This window comes from Geotrypetes seraphini, chromosome 7 (assembly GCF_902459505.1).
Source record: "Geotrypetes seraphini chromosome 7, aGeoSer1.1, whole genome shotgun sequence".
Lineage (NCBI taxonomy): Eukaryota > Metazoa > Chordata > Amphibia > Gymnophiona > Dermophiidae > Geotrypetes > Geotrypetes seraphini.
Window position 1 is genome coordinate 174,003,890 of NC_047090.1, and position 21,399 is coordinate 174,025,288.

Below are 21,399 nucleotides of genomic sequence, written 5' to 3' on the forward strand. Positions count from 1 at the left end.
AAAAAGCGACTTCTGAGGACCAGTCGCTGAAGCCCTTTGCGACTGCCCTGCCTTCTGCAGCCCTGCTCTCTGGTCAGCCCCGATCTCCTGTTGCCCTGAATGCCTCCTGCAGCCCCGAACTCGCCTGCCTTCCAGTCCCGAACCTGAACAACCTGCCCGCCTGTCCCAACTCTCCCACCCTTTCCCGCACTGCAAGCCCGTGGTTTTAACCCGCGGGCTTAAGCGGGTTAAAACCACGGGCTCCCAAAAGTTCCTCGATCGCCTCTTTAAAATAAATCTATGCCGGCCCTGAGGTCCAGCACTTTTCAGGTTCCCTGGCTGTGCTCAGTGTAAAAAAATAGAAGGAAAACCCCCCCTGAAAAAAACCCCCAACTCCGACGGCCCGGAGGTCCCGCGCATGCTCAGACCATCTACAGATGGTCTGTGCATGCGCGGGGATCGCTATAGCCCGATTCTTGCCTGCAGATGGGGGCGTTCTTCCAATCACCCTCATCTGGATGTTTGAGTTTCCTGAATTCGTTGGATCTGCCCAGATCGGGCCCAATCGGGCAGGTTAGTGAATCCTGGCCAGTGTGAGTCTTAAGCAAGTTGTCCCCCAAAGCTAATAATGCCTTTTAACTCTGAAACACAGGTCTTGATTGCCTTAAGTAGAAACATAGAAAATGACGGCAGAAAAGGGCCAAGGCCCATCCAGTCTGCCCAAACTAATGCCCCACCCCCTAACTACCTCCATGAAGAGATCCCACATGCCAATCCCATCTTTTCTTAAAATCTGGCACGCTGCTGGCCTCAATTACCTGTTGTGGAAGATTATTCCAGCGATCAACCACCCTTTCGGATGCCCTCTTGTTGCAGTGGGTCCTTTAAGGAAAAAGAGATTCTCTTCTACCTCGATACGGCCTGTGACATATTTGAACGTCTCGATCATGTCTCCCCTCTCTCTGCGTTCCTTGAGTGAGTACAGCTGCAACTGTGTTAGAGTGGCCACACTCTGATGGGATGATGCTGAGACCTCCGGAGTGACACCTGGAAATAGGGCAGGAACAGTGCAGAAAAAAATAGCTCGCCAATGCCCAACACTAATTCCACGCAAATAATGTGTGCACTGTGAGTCTGAAAGTAATGAGGAGGAAAGCCCTTGGCAGGTGCTGCAAGAGTTATGTGGTAAATGCGGAACTCGGTGACTTATGGCTAGATTCACTTACCTGTCCGACCGTGACTGTTCCGTGGCAGGCCGACCAATTCTCGATGGGAGAATTTTTAAATGTGGGCGATCGGAGGAACGCCCCCCACCGACCACAGGGATCGCTACTGAGCGACCCTGACGCATGCGCAGACCATCTCTTTGCCTGTCGATGGTCTGCGCATGCTCTTGCCGCGCAAGAAAGACACTTGCAGGCAGGGAGAGGGGGGCACGTGAATCCTACTAGGCCTTAACCCTCCCCGACTCTCCTGCTCTCTGCTGCCTCCCCTGCAGTGCGAGCCCGCGGGTTTAAAGCATAGTGCAGCCCTGCTTTAAACCCGCACTCACACTGCAGGGAAGGTGCCAGAGATCCAGAGTCGGGGCAGCAGAGATCAGTCTGGCAATATGAGTACGAGTTTAGCAACGTCATTTCGGAACCGAGCAGGGCTGGAAGATTGGGGCAGAGTGCAGGGCAGCAATGGAGCAGAACAGTCAGCAGGGACGTGTGTGACTGGTCCCCAGCAGTCGTTTCTTCTGTTGATCGGCCAGCCCAGTCGGTGTCCCAGATTTGTTTAGTGAATCGTGTCCCCGCCTACTTTGCATGCCGTTTCCTCTCATTTGTATGCACGGATCGGCATCGGATTGGCACAAAGGTTAGTGAATCGGGTCGTATTTCAGGTTTTCAGGATAACCACAATTAATATGTATGAGATGGATTTGCATGCATGCCTCCTTGAGGTGCAAATCTATGTCATGCATATTTATTGTGGATATCCTGAAAATCTGAGCCTGTGGCTCTTGAGGACCGGAATTGCCTACCCCTGATCTAGCCCGATATCCTGTTTCTACAGTAGTGCTGCCCAATTCAGCCTATTGAATTGGTTTTCTGATTCGATTCAATTTTCCTTCCCAATTGGGTGATTTAAAAAAAAAAAAACATCCTGGTGGGTTTATTTTATAACCTCTTAACCCCCTTTGCCTTCTCCTAACCACGCTGGCACTGTGGTGTAAACAAAATCAACAAACAAAAAAGACTTTTCCTCTCTCTGTTAAATCCTAGCTCATGTTTGCAGTCTAACACCAGCTCTGGCAGGATACACATTTCAAATCTGACAATTGTAATCGCAAAACAGAAAATCAAATTATTTTTCCTACCTTTTGTTGTCTGGTTATTTTTCAAATCTTGTTGGTCCCAGGCTCTGGTTGTCTTCTGATAACTTGCTTGCCAGGGCCTCCTTCTTTCTTCTTTCTCCGTGCTAACCATCCACCTGCCATCTCTGTCCTCTGGCATCTTTCCTTTTTTTCATCTCCCTCCACAGATCCACCTTTTCTTAACTACCTTTTCATCCAGCATCTCTCCCTCCTTCCCCACCACCCAGGATCCACCATCTCTCCCTTTCTTTTCTCAACTACCCTCCTATGCAGTATCTCTATCCCCCCTCCACACCATCCCTTGTGTCCAACTTCTCTCCCTTTCTGTTCCTCCCTCCCTAAATCCCATTGTCCATCATCTCCTATTTTTAGACCCATTATTTCTTCCCCCCAAAGTCCAGCATATGCACTTCTCTTTGAACCCCCCTTCCCTCCCTTCCTCCGTGTACTTCTACACCAGGGCCCCCTCCCTTGAAGGTCTGTCCCCCCCGAAGGCTTCACTCCACTCCTGAAGGCCTGCCTGTCCCCCCCTTGAAGGCTTGTCCCCCCCCTTGAAGGCTTGTCCCCCCCTTGAAGGCTTGTCCCCCCCCTTGAAGGCCTGCATCCCACCCCTAAAGGCCTGCCTGTTTCCCCCCTTGAAGGCCTGCCTACCTGTCCCCCCTGAAGGCCTGTCCCACCCCCCATACCGAAGGACTACTCACCCCCCCTCCCCTGGCCTCCCACTGGTGTCTGGCTTCCCCCCGGCCTTTCCGCACCCGTTTACCTCTGAAGAGCATCCTGCACAGAAGATCACGGCGTTAGCGATGTTTGCAAACAGCTTCGGAGCTGTTTCCTCGGTCGCGGTCCCATCCCCTCCTCTGATGTCAGAGGAGGGGCGGGACCGCAGCAGAGGAAACAGTTCCGAAGCTGTTTGCAAACATCGCTAACACCGCGATCTTCTGTGCAGGATGTTCTTGAAAGGTAAATGGATGCGGGGAAGCCAGACACCAAGGGGGGGGCGAAGCGGACGCCAGGGGGGAACCGGATGCCAGGGAGGTGGATACAGGACAGCAGCACTTCGTGACTGACCCTCCCCCCTCGACCTCTAAAGCAGGTTGGGCAGCGGCCAGCCAACAAGAGCAGCGCTGCCGCTCCTGCTTTAGGGGGCGAGGGGGGAGGGTTAGCTGAAGCTGATTTTTTTGTGATTTTAAATCGATTCGAATCGTGAATCGGGCAGCACTATTCTACAGTAGTCAATCGAGGTCACAAATACTTATCAGAAACCCAAATAGAAGCATCATTCCAAAATCCGCCAAAGAGTAGCAAGATTCTAGAATCTCAGAGTAGAAAGATTCAGAATGCCAAAGAGTAGCAAGATTCTGGAATCCAAAATAATAACAACATTCCATGCTACCATCTCAGCGCATCTCATGTGTCTTAGTAGCAGACATAATGTACCAGTAAAGCATTCTTCCATATCTCCTACAAGAATGCCTAAAAATTGGAACATAAAAACAGATGATAATTTTCTTATACCTGCCAAATGAGTTACAGGACTCTTCTAACCTGCTTCCTGAAATATTCCAGATAACTTGTATTGATAAATGTAGTCTTTACAGAATTACCTCTTTCAACACGAAGAAGCTGACCTGCCTCCGTAACTTCTAGCACACTTGGGTTCTGCATCCCCAACCCTATATGTCATGCCTGTCTATTCAAGTTAGATTGTAAGCTCTTCTGAGTAGGGACCGTCTATAAATGTCAAAATGTACAGCGCTGCGTACACCTTTCAGTGCTATATAAATGATAAGTAGTAGTCTTAGACCAGTGTGCCAGCCAGATACAGTGGTCCTTTCTGTGTACCATGCAGACAGAAATGAATGTGAAGTGTTGGAGAGGTTGCTCATGTTTTTTAAGTTGTCTGTGAGTGGAGCGCTTCAGCAGTTCTCATTAAGTCCAAAAGCACGGATGAAGAGATACGAACGAGTTGCTTTCAGTCTTCCACACTTGTCTACCAGCTTTCCCGGCTGGCAGTCTACCACCACGACGATAGACAATTTTCTGGATAAACTGTCTGGTTTCCAGAAGCTCTTTCAGAATGAATGGGTTTTATAGTATGTGGAAAAAGATGTGTGTTTGTGTGTATGGTGGGTTTAAAAAAAAAAAATAACCCATAAAGTTTTTCTGTTTAAAAAGGGATTCCTAACTATTTTGATATGAGATTAGGTGATTGTTCTGGCTAAGTGATCCAATGTTTTTATTTGTTTATTTTAGAATGGGATTAATTGTATGTACACTGCTCAAAACTATGGATGAAGCAGTCTAGAGATTTTCCATTCATTTTTCATATATACAGTACACACAATATAATCTTATTAACAATACGGTCAAACTGTATGCTTCTCAACATTCATTCCTATCAGAACACAGATAAAACCCCTATGCAAATATGGGACCACAAACAAAAGTATTAATATACAAACAAAACCCTAAGATTCAAGACTCTGCATGCAGTACAACCTCAGAGAAATAGAAACAAATGCATTTCTTCCTGAACAGTGCAAAATATAGACAGCAGATGTAAATTCTCAAAACTCACACAATTCGATCACTAAATTGAAAATCAAATCATTCCTCCTACCTTTGTTGTCTGGTGATTTTGGTTCTCAAACCTTCTTTTCCCAGTCTCTGGCTGCACGTCCTTCTGTCTGTGCTCTTAACTGTGTATCCAGGGCCACTTTATCCATTTGCTGTTTTTCTCTCCTTTACTTTCTGCCATACATCCATCTTTAAAACCAATTACTGAATTATGTTCAGGGATATTATTAGACAACCACTAGGTCAGAAAGAATCGAGATCCAAAAGCATATAACTGACCATGTAAATATAGACAAGCCTTTGAAGGGTGATCAAGAAATATTTTATAAAATTACTCAGATATATGAAAGTCTGAAAGGAAGGCTACAAGACCTCCCTTGGGTAAAGAGTTTACCTTCCAGTCATTGTTATTCTATGAAAATGTTTTTTGATCACAACCTGGAAAGTCTTGTAGCCTTCCTTTCAGAGTTTCATATCTCTGAGTAATTTTATAAAATATTTCTTGATCACCCTTCAAAGGCTTGTCTATATTTACATGGTCAGTTATATGCTTTTGGATACATCCATCTTTAGCATTAACTTTTAACATTTAACTTTCTTCCATTTTTCTGCTTTCTTCTCAAAATCTATCTACTTTTCCATGTCTTCCCTTCCCATCTATCCATGTGTACCATCTCCTCCCTTTTTCTTATCCCCTATTCCCATCTATCCACAAAGAAGCATTTCTTCTTATCTCTCTTCCCTGCCGCACCTATTGCTGTTCACCATCTCCTCCCTCTGTCTCCCCTTCTCCTCCATTTCCTGTGCACCATCTCATCCCTATCCCATGGTCAGGGACATTTCTTCCTCCTTTCCCCCTCATATAGTCTGGCATCTTTTTCCTCTCTTTTTCATAGCCTGGAATCTCTCTCCTCTCCCATGGTCTGGCATCTCTTTCTCCTTCCTTTCCTCTTCCCGAGGTCTAACATCTCTCTCCTTCTCTCCTCTCCTTTCTGAGGTCTGGCATCTCTCTCTCTCTCTTCTCCTTCCCATGCTAGTGGTCTGACATCTCTCTCTTCCCTTCTCCCATCACACTTCTCTGTAATCTGACATCTCGCCCTTCTTTGAGTTATATCTCCTCCCTCCCAGTGTAACATTTCTCCCTCTATCCTCTCCACCGCTATCATGTCCAACAGTTCTCCCTCTTCCCCATGTATATAATAATAATAATTTATTTCTTATATACCGCTATACCATGAAGTTCGAAGCGGTTTACAATAAAGATACATTTGACAGTACATGGGATAGAAACGGTTTACAATAAAGATACATTTAGTCAGTACATGGGATGCAAGTGGTTTACATTTAAAAATTCATTTTGACAGTACATGGGATACAAGTGGGTTACATTTAAAGATATATTTTGTCAATACATGGGATGCAAGTGGATTACAATACAAGTGGTTTACTATCAAGGTGCATTTTGTCAGTGAATGGGATACAGGTGGGTTACCATAAAGATACATTTAGTCAGTACATGGGTTACAATAAAGATACATTTAGTCAGTACATGGGTTACAATAAAGATACGTTTTGTCAGTACATGGGGTGCAGGTGGGTTACAATAAAGATACATTATGTCAGTACATGAGATTCAAGGTGGAAAGTATAATTAGTTTCGGGCCTTGGAATTAGGGGGCGAGGTGGAAGGGTCATGGCGAGGAAGAGTTGGATATGGGAATTTAGAATTTGTTAAACAGTCGAGTTTTCAGGGATTTTCTAAAGTCAGCGTATGTAGTGGCCTCAAGTATGGGCTTTCCAAGCCATGTGTTCAGCCTGGCTGCCTGGAATGATAACATTCTATCTAGAAACTTTTTGTATTGGTAAGATTTCAAGGAGGGGTAATTAAATAGGTTTGTTCTGCGAGTGCTCTTGTTGGACTCGTTGGGGGAGAACTGGGAGACCAGGTAAGCTGGAAGAATCCCCAAGACAGCTTTGTAGCAAAAACAAGCAGACTTGAAGAGGACTCATTTTCCCTCTCACTCCACATAGCTATGTCCAAGAATGATTTTTTTCTCTTCCCTCACCCACCGGAAGCATCTCTCTTTCCTTCCCCCCCTAACTTCCAGCCCATGCAGCCTCTGTCCTTCCCAACCCTCCTCCTAGCCCATGCAGCATCTGCCCCTACATATGCCCACTTTGGAGTTAAGCACCGCTAGGCATCATGTGATAGACACCTGTCTTTTGTAGAATCATGCCTTAGAAGATAGGTGCCTATCACCCAATTAATGTTTAGTTTTTTATATAATTTAAGCCAATTTACTAATTAAGTGCCTAACTTCAGGTGCCTATTTATTTAGGTGCCTTATAGAGAATATCCCCCCTAAATGGGTAACCTCTGGTTCCACCCAAGCTCCAGGCATAGATGGCCCTAGCACTGTTCATATACCAACAAGATGGTCAGAGGAAATATTCAGCTGCCAAATATCCTTTTTATTGGCACTTATCCAGTTAACAGCGCCTGTTAACCCTGGTAAGCGCCTTAGAAAATCTATCCCTGTAATCTGTGTTTTGGAATGTAGAATTTAACTGTTTTCACATAACAGACTGCAGAAAAAAAGGATATAAAGTTTTTAGTAATGAACAATAAAATAAATGGTCATTAGCCTCAGGATATTTGTGAATATTGGCAGGAGAAGAATAATGATTTAGAGCAGCAGTCTTCACTAATTTTTGAGCCAGGGCCACTTTGGATCCAAATGAGTTGAAAGAGAGCCACCACATGTCTTCCCATGCAGGGACGTGACACTTCTGACCAGTGTAAGTCAGTGATGTCCATCCCTACCAGGCCACCTTCCTTTTCATTGGGAGGAATCCACAAGGAGATAAACATTTCCAAATCTATTCTCTTCTATTGAGAAATGCCTTGTCCTTCTATCACGTGGCTTTTCCTCCCATCCATTTCCTGTTTTCTGTCATAAGCTTGAGAAGAGAGCCATAGAGTAGTGAAGAAAAAAAAATTAGAATAATGAGGGCTGCCCCAGAGGTCTCTAGGGACCGCCATTGGCACCTGGGCCTTGCATTGAAGAACACTGGTTTAGAGAGATGCCCTATTTGCAACATTTAGTATCGGTAGACAAGGCTTGTTACTGTTGTTCATGGCGGCAATTGAGATTTGGAAATGGGCTTTATCACTGAGCATTAATTATTTATATATTTTCTAGGGGAGCAGGATTAGACATATTCAGCCAGAGCCTATAGCCAGGGGAATAAAATTAAACTAAACTACAACTTACTGTATTTTTCGGTCTACAAGACTCACCTATGTGTAGAGAAGGTAAAACCAAGAAAAAAAAATTTGTTCAGATTTTTTCTTGGTTTTTCCTCCTGAACACATAGGTGTGTCTGGTGCTGGGAAGCCCACAGCCCCCCCCCCAGTATTTTTTTTTAACTGGTGGTGGTCCAACGCAAAGGTCCTGCTCCAGTGTTGTGTGCCGCTCTGCAACGAGAAAGGCAGCTGTCCTGCAGGAGACCGTGCTGGACCACCGCCAGTTAAAAAAGGTACCGGGGGTGTGGAGGGGGGATGTATTTGCTCCATAAGACACACCCACTTTTACACTGATTTGGCGGTGTAAAAAGTGTGTCTTATGGAGCGAGAAATAGTAGTAGTTTTATACACCGGGTAGTTTTATACACCGGGTCATCAATCAATTTGGAGCTCGACTCGGTTAACATTAAGAATAGAGTAATAGAAAAGAACAGAACAAAAGAAATCTAATTTGGGAAAAAGTAGACTAATTAATTTCCAAAATGTTTGGCGATCAAGACTGTCTTCAGAGCCTTCCTGAAAGATAAGAAGGGGCCTAAGCTGATCTTTGTAAAACGTAAATTTGACCATGTGACCCCTCTGCTTCAGAGTCTTCATTGGCTCCTGGTTTATTTTAGAATTCAATTTAAATGCGCTTGTATTTTAAAATTCTACATGGTATCTTTAATCCTCTTATTTCTTTATTTTGGAATCAATAAAACATCCCAGAAAGCTTTTTTAATTATGAGAAATCTACGTAAAATAAGAAAATTCTTCGACCCAGCACAATTCAGACTAATTGTCCAATCCCTAGTCTTAGGTCTACTGGCCTATTGCAATTCCCTCTATCTACCTTGTCCTGCCAACATGATAAAACAACTTCAGACTATACAAAACACTGCCCTCAGACTGATCTACTCTCTGAGAAAATATGATTATGTTACAACTGCCTTCCTAGATTCTCACTGGCTACCTATGCAAGCACGAATTCAATTCAAATTCTACTGTCTGTTATTCAAAGTATTAAACGGCTCCGCCCCCCTCCTATCTAAACAACCGCCTAAACTAGATCCTCACCTCAAGACAAAGAAGAACTCCGAACCCTTTTGCCTTTCCTCCACTCAAGGGCACTCAGCGCAAAAAGATGTTTGATAACCTTCTGGTGACGCAAGCAGCAAAACTTAACCGCTCCATCTCCAACCTGTTGACGGCAACGGGCGACTTCAAAACTTTTCGAAAAGAAATCAAAACCCTACTTTTCAAAAAATTTATCCAGATATCTTAACCCAACCCTTCCCCCTCCTCCTAGATAAATTCTCCCCCAAAACCTCCGCTTAAATAATCTCTTCCTCCCCAAAACACCAACCAAGTATTCAGATCCCTGAAATGTAACGTAATCTTATTTGTACTCTAATTGTAATCTATGTTTACCGATTCTCCTTTGCTAGAGGTATCCAACAATCTAAACTCTGTCTTCCTTCTAAAAAAGGGATTAGAGTCAAGATCTTCAGTCAATCTTTGGTCTTTAAATTCTCCCAACTCTAGAATGATCTCCCCTTTTTTTTTAAGGAGTTCCAGTTCATTTCAATTTTTCTGTAAATCTTTAAAATCTACTCTATTTGCCAGACATTTTGAAAATTAATTATTTTGAAATTTTGCTATTATCTTCTATTTATCATTTGTAAATCATTCCCTGTATATTTAATTGCTGTAAACTGAGTCGAGCCTTCTCAGAATGATGACTCGGGTATACAAAGTTAAGCTTTAGTTTAGTTTAACGAGAGTGGCAAGTTATTCCAAAGCTCAGTTAGTTTGTACGAGAAAGCAAGGCTAAGTTTTCTGATAGATTTGATTTTGCCCTTAAGCTAAGGAAAGGAAAGTTTTAATCTCTGACCAAGATATTGGAAGGAAATTTTACTCCATCAGTGTGTGCCATTGATCTTATTTTCTAGTGAAAAGTAGCTCCCACAGTTTTGCTCTAGGAGACTATCAAGAATCAAATTGGCTCTTTCCATCATTTGACCTTAATAAGAAAGAAGTTACAGTGTTAAGCAGACTGCTTTTCCCACAGCTTTAATCTGGCAGGCCTGATGCATATATCAAAGCAAGCAAAAGCTCACCAAGTTAAACATCTAGCAGCATTACATTTCCCATAGAGGACTTTTTTTTTTTTTTCAGAGCAGTGACGTGCTCTTCCATTCACACTTTTCACTGTCCACAATTGCTTGTACAGCATGTCCTAGAAAAGGCAGATTTTGGTAGGGCTGTTAAAGGTCAACTGCCCTTACCCTTTTTTTTTTTTTCCATGGGTTGCAAAAGAAGTACATTTGAAGATATTGAATTGCAACTCACAACTCTGGAATTTCCCACCAAAGTGACTGAGTTCATGCCACTTGTTGATCGAGAAAGCAGAGTTGCTCACCTATAATGAATTTTCCATAGACAGAAGGGTAAATCCAGACATGTACATCGTCCCATCATCTTGGGTACTTTGCTCCTACTCTTCTGCCCTCCAACCCAGCCAGCTGATTAACCGTTCCCCTTAACTGAATTCATGACATCCTGTCTTGTCTGTTTAAATTTTGAGCAGGGACTGTCTTCTTTATGGCTCTGTACAGCGCTGTGTACATCTGGCAGCGCTATAGAAATAATTCATAGTAGTAGTAGTAGTGTGAAGAGTTTCAGTCTTTGGGAAGCAGAGCTGAGATTGTGATGTCATAATGCCTCATTCCATCAATAAGAGCCAACCTCTTCAGTGATGTCACAATGGCTTGATTGTCCTGTACTCCCCTCTGCCCTCCAACCCAGCCAGCTGATTAACCGTTCCTCTTAACTGTACGCATGACATCCTGTTTGTCTGTCTTGCCTATTTAGATTGTAAGCTCTTTGGAGAAGGGACTGTTTTCTTCCTCTTTGTGACTCTATACAGCGCTGCATGCATCTGGTAGCGCTATAGAAATAATTAAATAGTAGTAGTATTATGAGGAAGAGACGGAGTAGGAGCCCCCGTGCATGCTCACAAAAACTTCACAGTCAATATCCAAACTATGCGGTCAGCGCTTGTTTTAAACACTGGTTGTAGCTTTAAAATTATTCATGAGTACTCAGCACTACTGTCTGGATAGGAAGCAGCACTGAACATCTGGGCAGTCATAATAGCTTACTTCCAGATTCTGTATAGGTTGCCCACTATACACTGTATAAATGGAAAGGAGTGATTTGGGGTTTGATGGGGACCGATGTGTGAGTACATTACCTCCGAGTATATTACCTACTTGAAAAAACTAACTTCTCTGTCAATGTACCGTCTAAAATGTAAATGTAACTTGATTGTAAAATTGCATTGTCTAAAATGTTAATGTAACATTAACAAAATTGTATCTTCGCTGTAATTGTACAGTCTCTTCTTCTGTTAACCGCATAGAACTTCCACGGTAATGCGGTATACAAGAATAAAGTTATTATTATTATTATTATTATTATTCTTGGAGACTTGTTGATGAATAGTTTTGGGGACCTGTTCTGAAGTTCTTCTGGGGTTCTATCTTTGATTTTTCATTATTATTTAGAAACTAGTCTTTAAGCCCGTTACATTTTAGGCTTCTTCCCCCCCCTCCCTTTTCCCTTCCCGTCCCACCTTTCGCTTTTTCAACCCCCTTGCATTTCCCTTTGCACGGTCTCCCTTGTGATCATGCTTCATCCGCTCCTTCTCCTGTGCGGGCCACCGGAGCAGAAAGGACAGGGTGGAGGGGGCTGCCGGCCGGGGCCGGCGGAGAGTAGCTAGGCGGCTAGAGGAGTAGCAGCAGCCGCTGCCGATCGCAACCTCCGTCCTGCCTTCGCCTACCTGGATTTGCTTTTTTTTTCTTTTTTGTTTCTTACATTGCATCGGGAAAGGTCTGAAGCTCCGCTAGCGAGACAGACCGAGCCCCGACCGCACCCTGCAGCTGCCCGGTTCAGCCGATCCCGGGCTTCGGTGGTTATTGCGACCCCCCCCCCTCGGCCCCCTCCCCGGTATCTGAGCAGCAGCGCTCCGGGATCTTTCTCTCGCTCTGCTTACTGCCCCTGGAGACGGTTACCGGGGAGACTGGAGCACCAGTAGCAGCAGCCCGGGCACCGGGAAATAGGGGGCGTTGCCCTGAGTTACTCTGCCCTCTGACCCGCCCACTCTCTCTCTCCCTCAGCAGGCCGCTTTGAAGAGCAGCGGCAGCGGGAAAGAGGAGTCCCTGGAACACGCGCCTCCAGCTTGCGCAGGCGCCGTGAGGTGTGACACAGAAGCACACCTCACGCCACCAGGAATCACGATCTTTGAAAAGCGCATGCGCGCTTAGCCTTTTATTATTATTGATAAAAAGAAATAAAACAAAACAAAAAGAATCCAAGTGATACCTTTTTTTTATTGAACTTTATATGTTTTGTATTGTTTGTAGCTTTGATTATGTACAACTGTACGTTGAGTGTGTGTGAACCACCTAGACCAGTTCCCAACCCTGTCCTGGAGGACCAGCAGCCAGTCGGGTTTTCAGGATAGCCCTAATGAATATGCAGGGGGCAGATTTGCAAGCCTGTCACCTCCATTATATGCAAATCTCTCTCATGCATATTCATTAGGGCTATCCTGACAACCCGACTGGCTGGTGGTCCTCCAGGACAGGGTGGGGAACTACTCACCTAGACCTTTGTGACTGTGCAGGATATAAGCTTTTGGTGGAATGCTTTTTAGGTGGAATTTTGGCATAAATGCCATTATTCTCTATGTTTACTTGCACCATAGTTGCTTACAGTGTTAGGGGCAATGCTGTAACATAGATGCCATCAGGACAGTACTGACTCAGTGGTACTATCCAGATGATGCTACTGAGTATAGATGAGATTAGAAAGACAGTTCTTAAAGAATTGAAGGTTTAACAAAGTGCGTTGCGCAGAGACAACTCAAAAACTAAATAAATTTCCTAAAACTATATAATAATACATTTGGTGAGAAGACCTTAGTGTAGATTGAAAAGTCAAACACAGAGCATTTAGTACTTCAACCTGTGATTGAACAAAAGCTCAATATGCTACACCAGGGGTCCCCAAAGCCCCTCCTTGAGGGCCGAATCCAGTCGGGTTTTCAGGATTTCCCCAATGAATATGCATGAGATCTATGTGCATGCACTGCTTTCAATGCATATTCATTGGGGAAATCCTGAAAACCCGACTGGATTCGGCCCTCAAGGAAGGGATTTTGGGGACCCCTGCACTACACCATCATAGTGTCTTCTGTTGTGCTCATAATGTGAACAGTAAAATCAAAGATCATTTTCTGAGGGCATGATGGATGCACTTTAGGTCCTTAAACAGACATTGCAAAGAGATGGCTTAGGATTTTCTCAGCATGCTGGAAGGCTAGAGAGATTCCTGTTTGATCAATTGTGCCCTGAAACCAGTGGGTCTGGCCTAGTGGCTCCATGTCAGTACCAGGCTGGAAGCTTGGGTTTGGTTTCTAAGCTCAGCTGCTGTACCTCAGGCTGGGGGGGGGGGAGGGTAGAATGCCACAGAGGCAGTATTTACCACCACTTGGAGTGGGGGGGGGTGTTCGTTGCACAACAGCGACACATAATGGACAAACATGGATTGCATTTCGGAAAGAACTGCACAGTCTAGTCTTTCATTGAAATGGTTGGGCTTAATTGGCTAGTGGTGTATTTAAAACTGGAGGTGGGGGTAGGAATTCAAGGTTATGGTGCCATAGCCCAATATAGACTGGTTTCGGTTCATCTGGGAAGATACGCATCACCCTCTCCTTCCCTGCAAAACCCATTCTGAAACCAAAGTTGGCTCCCTGCTTTGGGAGCAGCATCTGACGAGCTGATTTTCAGGAGTTCTGACACATGCTTGACCATTCAGAGTTGTTTTTGTAAGTAGCAGGTGTGAAGGCCTAAAAGAATTCCTACTATGGATTCTTCCCCACCTAGGAAGCTACTGTTTTTGTTTGTGTACCAGTGAAAATGTACAACCCTTTTCACCTAATGGGAAGGCAGTTTGAGTGGCAGAAGAAGGTTTCTTTGAGAAGTTAAGCTCTCTAAACTGAGTGGCAATCCTCCACCTATCGTCACATTTTCAATAGCGAAGGACAGGGAATCTCTATAGGACTCCGGTTTACAGTACTATAGTATAAATAAAATTACAAAACCACAATATCCAGCAACAGCTGGGTATGATTGTATGTGATCATCTTAAGGTGGTCAAATAGGTTGAAAAGGTGACAGTGAAAGCTAGAAGGAAGGATTCTGGGGTGCTTAGGGAGAGGTAGGGCCAGTAGGAAAAAGGAGGTATTGATGCCTCTGTATAAGACTCCGGTGAGACCTCATTTAGAATATTATGTACAATTCTGGAGGCTGCACCTTCAAAAAGATATAAAAAGGATGGAGTCGGTCTAGAGGAAGGCTACTAAAATGGTGCCCGGTCTTAGTCATAAGGTGTATAGGGATAGACTTAAAGATCTCAATCTGTATATTTTGGAGAAAAGGCGAGAGAGGGGAGATATGATAGAGACATTTAAATACCTATGTGATGTAAATGCGCATGAATCGAGTCTCTTTCATTTGAAAGGAAGCTCTGGAATGAGAGGACATAGGATGAAGTTAAGAGGTGACAGGCTCAGGAGTAATCTAAGGAAATATTTTTTCCCTAGCAACAGCAGCAGATGAATCCAGAGACCAATGGGATAGCTCACATCTACCAGCAGGCGGAGATAGAGAAACTGATTAACAGGTGGTCCTATTGGCTGGCACTCCTCCTGTTTATCCAGTATTCTCTATCTCCCAGCAGGAAAAAGTCGCTATTCAACTAGCTCCTGAATTCTGGCTGTGACTGGAACTTTATTTTCTCCTGTTGAGGTTTCTCTTCAGTGAGACTGCCATTCTGTTTCTCCTGTTGAGATTTCTCTTCAGTGAGACTGCCATTCTGTTTCTCCTGTTGAGATTTTCTCTTCAGTGAGCTGGCAGTGCTATTTCTCCTGTTGAGATTTTTCTCTTCAGTGAGACAGGGGTGTCCGGCTGAACGGTGCCGGCTTTAGAGGTTACACTTGGGCCCCCCCTTGTCCCTGCCTCACCCTCCCTCCATTGCTAGAGGGTCTGACTGGGTCTCAATTTTTTTCTTCTTTCCCTTCTCTGTAAAAAAAAAAAAGAGACCACAGTTGTTACATTCTGCCATGCTTTTGCTGCAAACTGGCTTCAACCGGCCCTAACCGGCCCTAACAACAAGCTGTGAGTATGTCTGGCTTTTACGGTTGTTTGAACTTCAGGTTCTGTTTGGGAGTCTTAGTACTGTGGGTTCGGTCATCGTACATTTAAGGCATGGATATTTTATTGAGGCTAAGTTTTATGACTAGAAATCCTTGGAGGGAGCCGGGACTTCCCGCCCTTTGCATGCATGCGCTTTGTTTCCTTGTTGGTTACAGCGCAGCAGTAGCGGTGCGATTTCTTGCTCGCACTTGTTCTCATTGTTGGGTTTCAGTGCAGCTGTAGTCCTGTTTATTCTGAGGCTCTCTTTCATCGGTGTTTGTCATGGCCATGTGCAGCTGATTGTGCAGGTGCCGATGTATAGCAGCGCGCATGAGATGGGACATGTTTTTTCCGGCGCTGTGGGCCATTCTTCTGGTTATTCCTTGAGTCTGATTTTATTTCTATGCAAGCCGCGGCAGGGTAATTTTTGCGGGGCTTGAATCCAATTATGTTTCTAGGAGCGTTGATGCAGCGGCCACATGTCAGTGAGAATCCGGCGTGCGCTTGTGTCTCCTGCGATGGCGGGAGAGCTGCAGCGTTCCGGTAGTTTGTTTCCAGCTGACTTTGGTCAGGGTATGCCGGGGCTTCTCTCCTTTCCGGTTCAGACAAGTTGTATGTGTGTCACCAGTTTTGGGACAAGCTTGGGCAGCTTTATATGTCTATGTCTGTGTTCCTGCTGTACTCCCTTGAAGGAAGCTGCTTGTTTAATCGGACTCTGGGGTTAGCACTCAAGGGGTTTACCAGAGAGACTCTGACTTGTGCTAGGTCACCCAGTCTCGATTTGTCTCCGGACTGGGGCGACATACGGCAACTCACGGCACGGTGAGATCAGTAGTAAGAAAGTGCCCTGTATTTCACACAGGTATCTCATTGTCTCTCTTGGGGTCCCTGCAGATTGAGCCTTTGTCTGTTGGTAACTGTCCTTATTTGGGCCTCTGTGCTGAGCTGCATGTGTCTAGTAGTGGCACAGGATATATATGCCTAAAGGTAGTACAAACAGTTTCCAAGTTCGGACTGTCTCTATGGGCATAATGACACTGCGCATCTTCCTGCGGCCAGGTCTCTCTTTCTCTATTTCTGAGGGGGCCTGGACTTCAAATTTCCATGCTTATCACGCTGGTTTCTCCTGTCACCATTTTCTCATGGCACATGCTAGACGGGCCCCCCCCGACCAGACAGGAAGGGCTGTACAGCTCCTTTTAACCAGGAGCCAGTTACCTATTCTATCAAACCCGCGGAAGATCACGCGCTATATGGCTGTTAGCCTCATCCCTGAAGCTCTCATTAGCGATGTGAGCTTTGTCTGATACCTGTAAGGATGCTGTTGTTTTCCACGGGGCGGTAGATGCAACATCTTGATGAGTGTAGTATGTATTCACTTTAAAGGACATACGTATTTCGCTCATGTTGCATGGGGTTAGTACTGTTTTCATGGTTCCAGTATATTCCTCTTTACATTGTGAAACTTGAATTTTCCTAGGAGAATCTTCTTGCAGATCCTACAGTCTCATCCTGCCATTTCCTGACCTTCTGCACTTCATTCTGAGGGGATCTTGACTTCTTTCAATGACTCTTCAAGCTTTCTCATGAGGGAGAAGACGCTATAATGTCAGGTCAGGGGGCTGTGAAGATTTTTCAGGATGCTTGCATCTTTGCACCCTCCTCAGGCTTCCAGTTCGTTCTTGGAGTCTCTATGTTTTGTGTTTCCCTTTTCAGTGTTACTGGTCCTCAGGACAGTTCTTGTAGTTCTTCGGGAACTAAGGGACGTTGTTCCATTTACTGCATGGTGCCCGAGACGGGGGCATTGGGCAGGCTGGATCCCATTCTTCTGAATTAGTTTCTCGGGGTTACACATTTCTGCAGACAACATGGTAGTATATTTACATTTTCTCTATGGACTCCGAATCGGCACTTGGTTTGCCTGCCTCCCTTGGAGCAGCGCTTTCGGTTTTGGCACGTGCCAAAGCCTACCCAAGGCTTCACGAACGTTTTAGGTGATGTGGGCGGTGGTACCGTTTTGGCGTTACCAGGCGATTCATTTAATTTCTTCTTGACTGCCTGCTTGATTCGGACGACTTCCAGTCGGGCCATTTGACTGACACGAATAGGGTGGTATCTTTTCCTCAGTTCTTTACACGTGCATCTTCGAATTTGCACAGCGCTCTTTTCTCCTGTACTATTTATAGGTATATCGGGGTAATGTTTTTATTCATATAGGAGAGACATGTGTTTCTTTCCGGAGACTTGGGCGTGAGGTCTCAGTCTCAGATTGGTATTCTTCTTCGCTTACCATGACCAAGAGTATGGGATTCTGTACAGTTTCTGTGATCCATATTGCTGACTCCACTGGGAACTTTGGTTTGCTTTCCCCTTCTTACACTACAGCAGTCGCTTTTGTTCCGGTGGTTCCCGGTATCTCAGGGCTCCAATTATTTGGTATGCTCCTCCTGCATCGCTCTGTATGATTTGGTGGCTCAGCGCGATTTCTCTTTTCGAGGCATGCCTCGGTCTTTGCTGGACTAGCTCATGACCACCGACCATCCCGGGCTGTCGGGTTGGGGAGCTCGGTGGCTTCCATCCTCAGCTCCAGGAGTCTGGTCTTCAGAGGCGACTCAGTACTTGTTCATTCTTCTACTCTTGAGCAGGGTCAGGCTACCTTTCTGGAGCTACAGATCATTCTTCCGGATTGCCGCTGAGGGTCCTTTTGGTCAGTATTATGATGGGGTATTTCTCTACAGCTTGGGCAGTAGGTGTTGTACTCAGTTGGCAGGTGAAGTTGGTTTGCTTCTATGGGTGGACTCTCATCTTCGTCTTCTGTTGGCAGATCCTTTTATGGATCAGGATAAGAGTTTGGATAGACTTTCTCTCCGCGGAATCTGAGCATGGCCCATTTCTTATATGTTGCAGTGTACAGCGCTGTGTACGCTCTGGAAAGTGTGCATGTTAGTAATAGTGTAATCTTCTGCATCCTGGATATTGAGATTTGGGGCTCAGGCGTTCTAGCTCTTTTTATGGACGTGCGCTCTCCTTGACCTAGACCTCATGGCCTCGTCTCTCAATTCTAAGCTTCCTAGCTTCTTTGGCAGGCCCAGGAAGTGGGAGTTAGAGGGGGTAGCTGCATGGCTCCTTTCTTGCCTCTGCCTTCTCTTTTTCAGTGTTTTCCGCTGGCTGATGATGGCTTGGATTTGCCATCTCGAGCTCGCTTTCCGGGCACAGTATTTGTAGAATCTCTGGATTGGTGGCGCCATCCTTACTATGCGGATTTGATTGAGTCTTTCGACAGCCGGACTAAGAAGTTTCCTGGTATCTCCGGCTTTGCTCGCCTAGGGTCCGATCAACATGGATATTTATACTACTTTAGTATTACGACCTAGTTTTTTGAAAAATCTTGGTTAACGTGTAAGGGTTATGCGAAGCAGGTTGTTTCTTCTCTTATCAAGGTGCTACGGACGTCTTCTCCTGTGGCTTCTGCTTCCTTTTGGAGGTTTTTCCTTTCTTGGGTGCTTCTTAACGTTTGAACCACTCCAGAGTTCCTTTTTGGCACAAGTGTATTGCCGAGGGCTTAGCATTCAATTCCCTTCAGCTTCTAGTGCCATTCTTGGCTTGTTAAAAGGGCTAGGTATATTGCTCTTCGCTTACTTCTCAGCTTCATATAGTTCAGTTCCTAAACAGAGTGCAGTATATTCATGCACCTCTTAGAAAGCCCGGTTTGGAGTACAATCTTCACGTACTTCTTCTCAGTTTACCGAAGGCTTCATTTCATCCTTGTCTTTTGGGACTCTAAAGGGCTGTGCTGTTGAACATGGGGTTTCTTGTGGCCATGGCTTCAGCAACGCAGTTTTCTATGTTGCAGGCCTTGTTCAACGGGGATTCCTATTTCTGATTTCCGAAATATGGGGTATCAGTTCGGATGGTACCACTATTTCTTTCTAGGGGGGTGTCATCCTTTCTTTTATGTCATGCTCACTTTTCCTTCCTTCTTCCTGGGAGGAGAAATTGGGAGCAGTGCTTTTTTCACTGCATTTTTTGATACGTACGTAGCGTTCTCCGTGAGCTCGGTTTCTAACGACTTTTAGTTGTTTATATCTTCTTTTTGTATTCTTCAAGGGACGCCTCAAACGTATGGCGGCGTCCGAAGCCTCCATCGCTCGATGGGTCCAGGAGAACATTCTTTATGCTTGCTTGCTGGCAGGGAAGTGGTTGGTGAAAGAACTTTATGACCATTCCGCCGGAGCGATGGCTACTTCTTGGGCTCGGCCCAGAGGTTTTTTCCTTGGAGGAGATTTGTCTCGCGGCTAATTGGTCTTCCAAGAGTGCTTTCTCTCCACATTTCTGCTTGTATGTGGGGGCGCATGTTGTAGGGGCATTTTGTGCTTCGGTTGTTGCGGAGGCGGCGTTTGCTTCCCACCCAGATTGAGGATTGCTTTGCTACATCCCATTGGTCTCTGGATTCATCTGCTGCTGTTACTAGGGAAGGAAAAATTATGTTCTTACCTGTTAATTTTCTTTCCCTTAGACCAGTGATTCCCAACCCTGTCCTGGAGGAACACCAGGCCAATCGGGTTTTCAGGCTAGCCCTAATGAATATGCATGAGAGAGATTTGCATATGATGGAAGTGATAGACATGCAAATTTGCTTCATGCATATTCATTAGGGCTAGCCTGAAAACCCGATTGGCCTGGTGTTCCTCCAGGACAGGGTTGGGAACCACTGCCTTAGACGCAGCAGATGAATCCAGAGCCCCACCCTTTCTGGATATTGTCTCTCGGTTTTTTCTTTTGCAACTTTCGCAGTTTGTTATTAGCGCAGGTTGTTTTCTGTTTTATTGCATTTTGAGATTTGTTATGGGAAAGAAGTTTTTTAAAATGCTATGCCTATTGATGGTTACAGATGCTTGGGCAAGGAGCTATACTGGATAAACAGGAGGAGTGCCAGCCAATAGGACCACCTGTTAATCAGTTTCTCTATCTCCGCCTGCTGGTAGATGTGAGCTATCCCATTGGTCTCTGGATTCATCTGCTGCATCTAAGGGAAAGAAAATTAACAGGTAAGAACATAATTTTTCCTTTTTTTTTAACAAAAAAGGTGGTAGATGCATGAAACAGTATCCCAGAAGAGGTGGTGGAGACAGAGACTGTGTCTGAATTCAAGAAAGCATGGGATAGGCACGTGGGATCTCTTAGAGAGAGGAAGAGATACACTTCTCCCTCCGTATCCACAGGGTTAGTTAGGTGCAGAGCCGGACCGCAAAGTGTGAAAAACCGCGAATAACTTTTTTGGCCAGCTCTAACCCACCCCGCCTCATTCTGGACTTTCCCGCCTCCCTCCCGGCATCCCAGACCTTACCTTGTGGTCTAGCGGGCTTTCGGGGCAGGAGCGCTCTTTCTATGCTCCTGCCCCGTGCAGATCACTCATAGCAAATGGCTGCCGTGAGTTCCCGTAGTCTCTCAAGACTACAACGGGATCTCACGGCAGCCATTTTCTATTAGTTTTTTGTTTTTTTTTAATAAAAAATTGCGAATAATCGTATCCGCCGATTTGGAGGGAGAAGTGTAATGGAATTACTGTGGATGGGAAGACTGGATGGGTCATTTCGCCTTTATCTGCCATCATGTTATTATGTAACACTTCTTCATATTCCCTCAAGTCACTAATGTTCAGATCCACAATGTTGTTGAAATAATATCGACTTCAACTGTTTACGAAAAGCATCACAAGAGAAATCTCGCTACCCTCTTTATAATCACTAATTCTTATTATGTTTTTCCTTCCTTATATTAAAGTTCCTGTAAACCGTGCCGAGCTCTATCTTTATGGAGAGGATGCGGTATATAAAGTTAAGGTTTAGTTTAGTTTACATCTTCGTAGAAGGTATGTAACAATGAGTTCCACAAAGCTGGCCAAACATAAGAGAAAGCTCTCTTTCTAGTTAACT

At 45.0% G+C, this 21,399-nt stretch overlaps 1 protein-coding gene across 4 annotated transcripts in view; it reads left to right on the forward strand.

Annotated features, from left to right (window-relative positions):
* The window catches only part of ITPK1 (inositol-tetrakisphosphate 1-kinase), a 235,255-nt gene that overhangs the window by 56,864 nt on the left and 156,992 nt on the right, over positions 1–21,399 (forward strand). The window contains exon 1 of one of the 4 annotated variants that reach the window (XM_033952832.1): positions 20,460–20,511. The exons of the other annotated variants lie outside the window; for them this stretch is intronic. The gene's annotated coding sequence lies outside the window, so the exon portion shown is untranslated. Of the gene's footprint in view, positions 1–20,459; positions 20,512–21,399 lie in introns of those variants that run through there. 4 annotated transcript variants of the gene reach the window in all.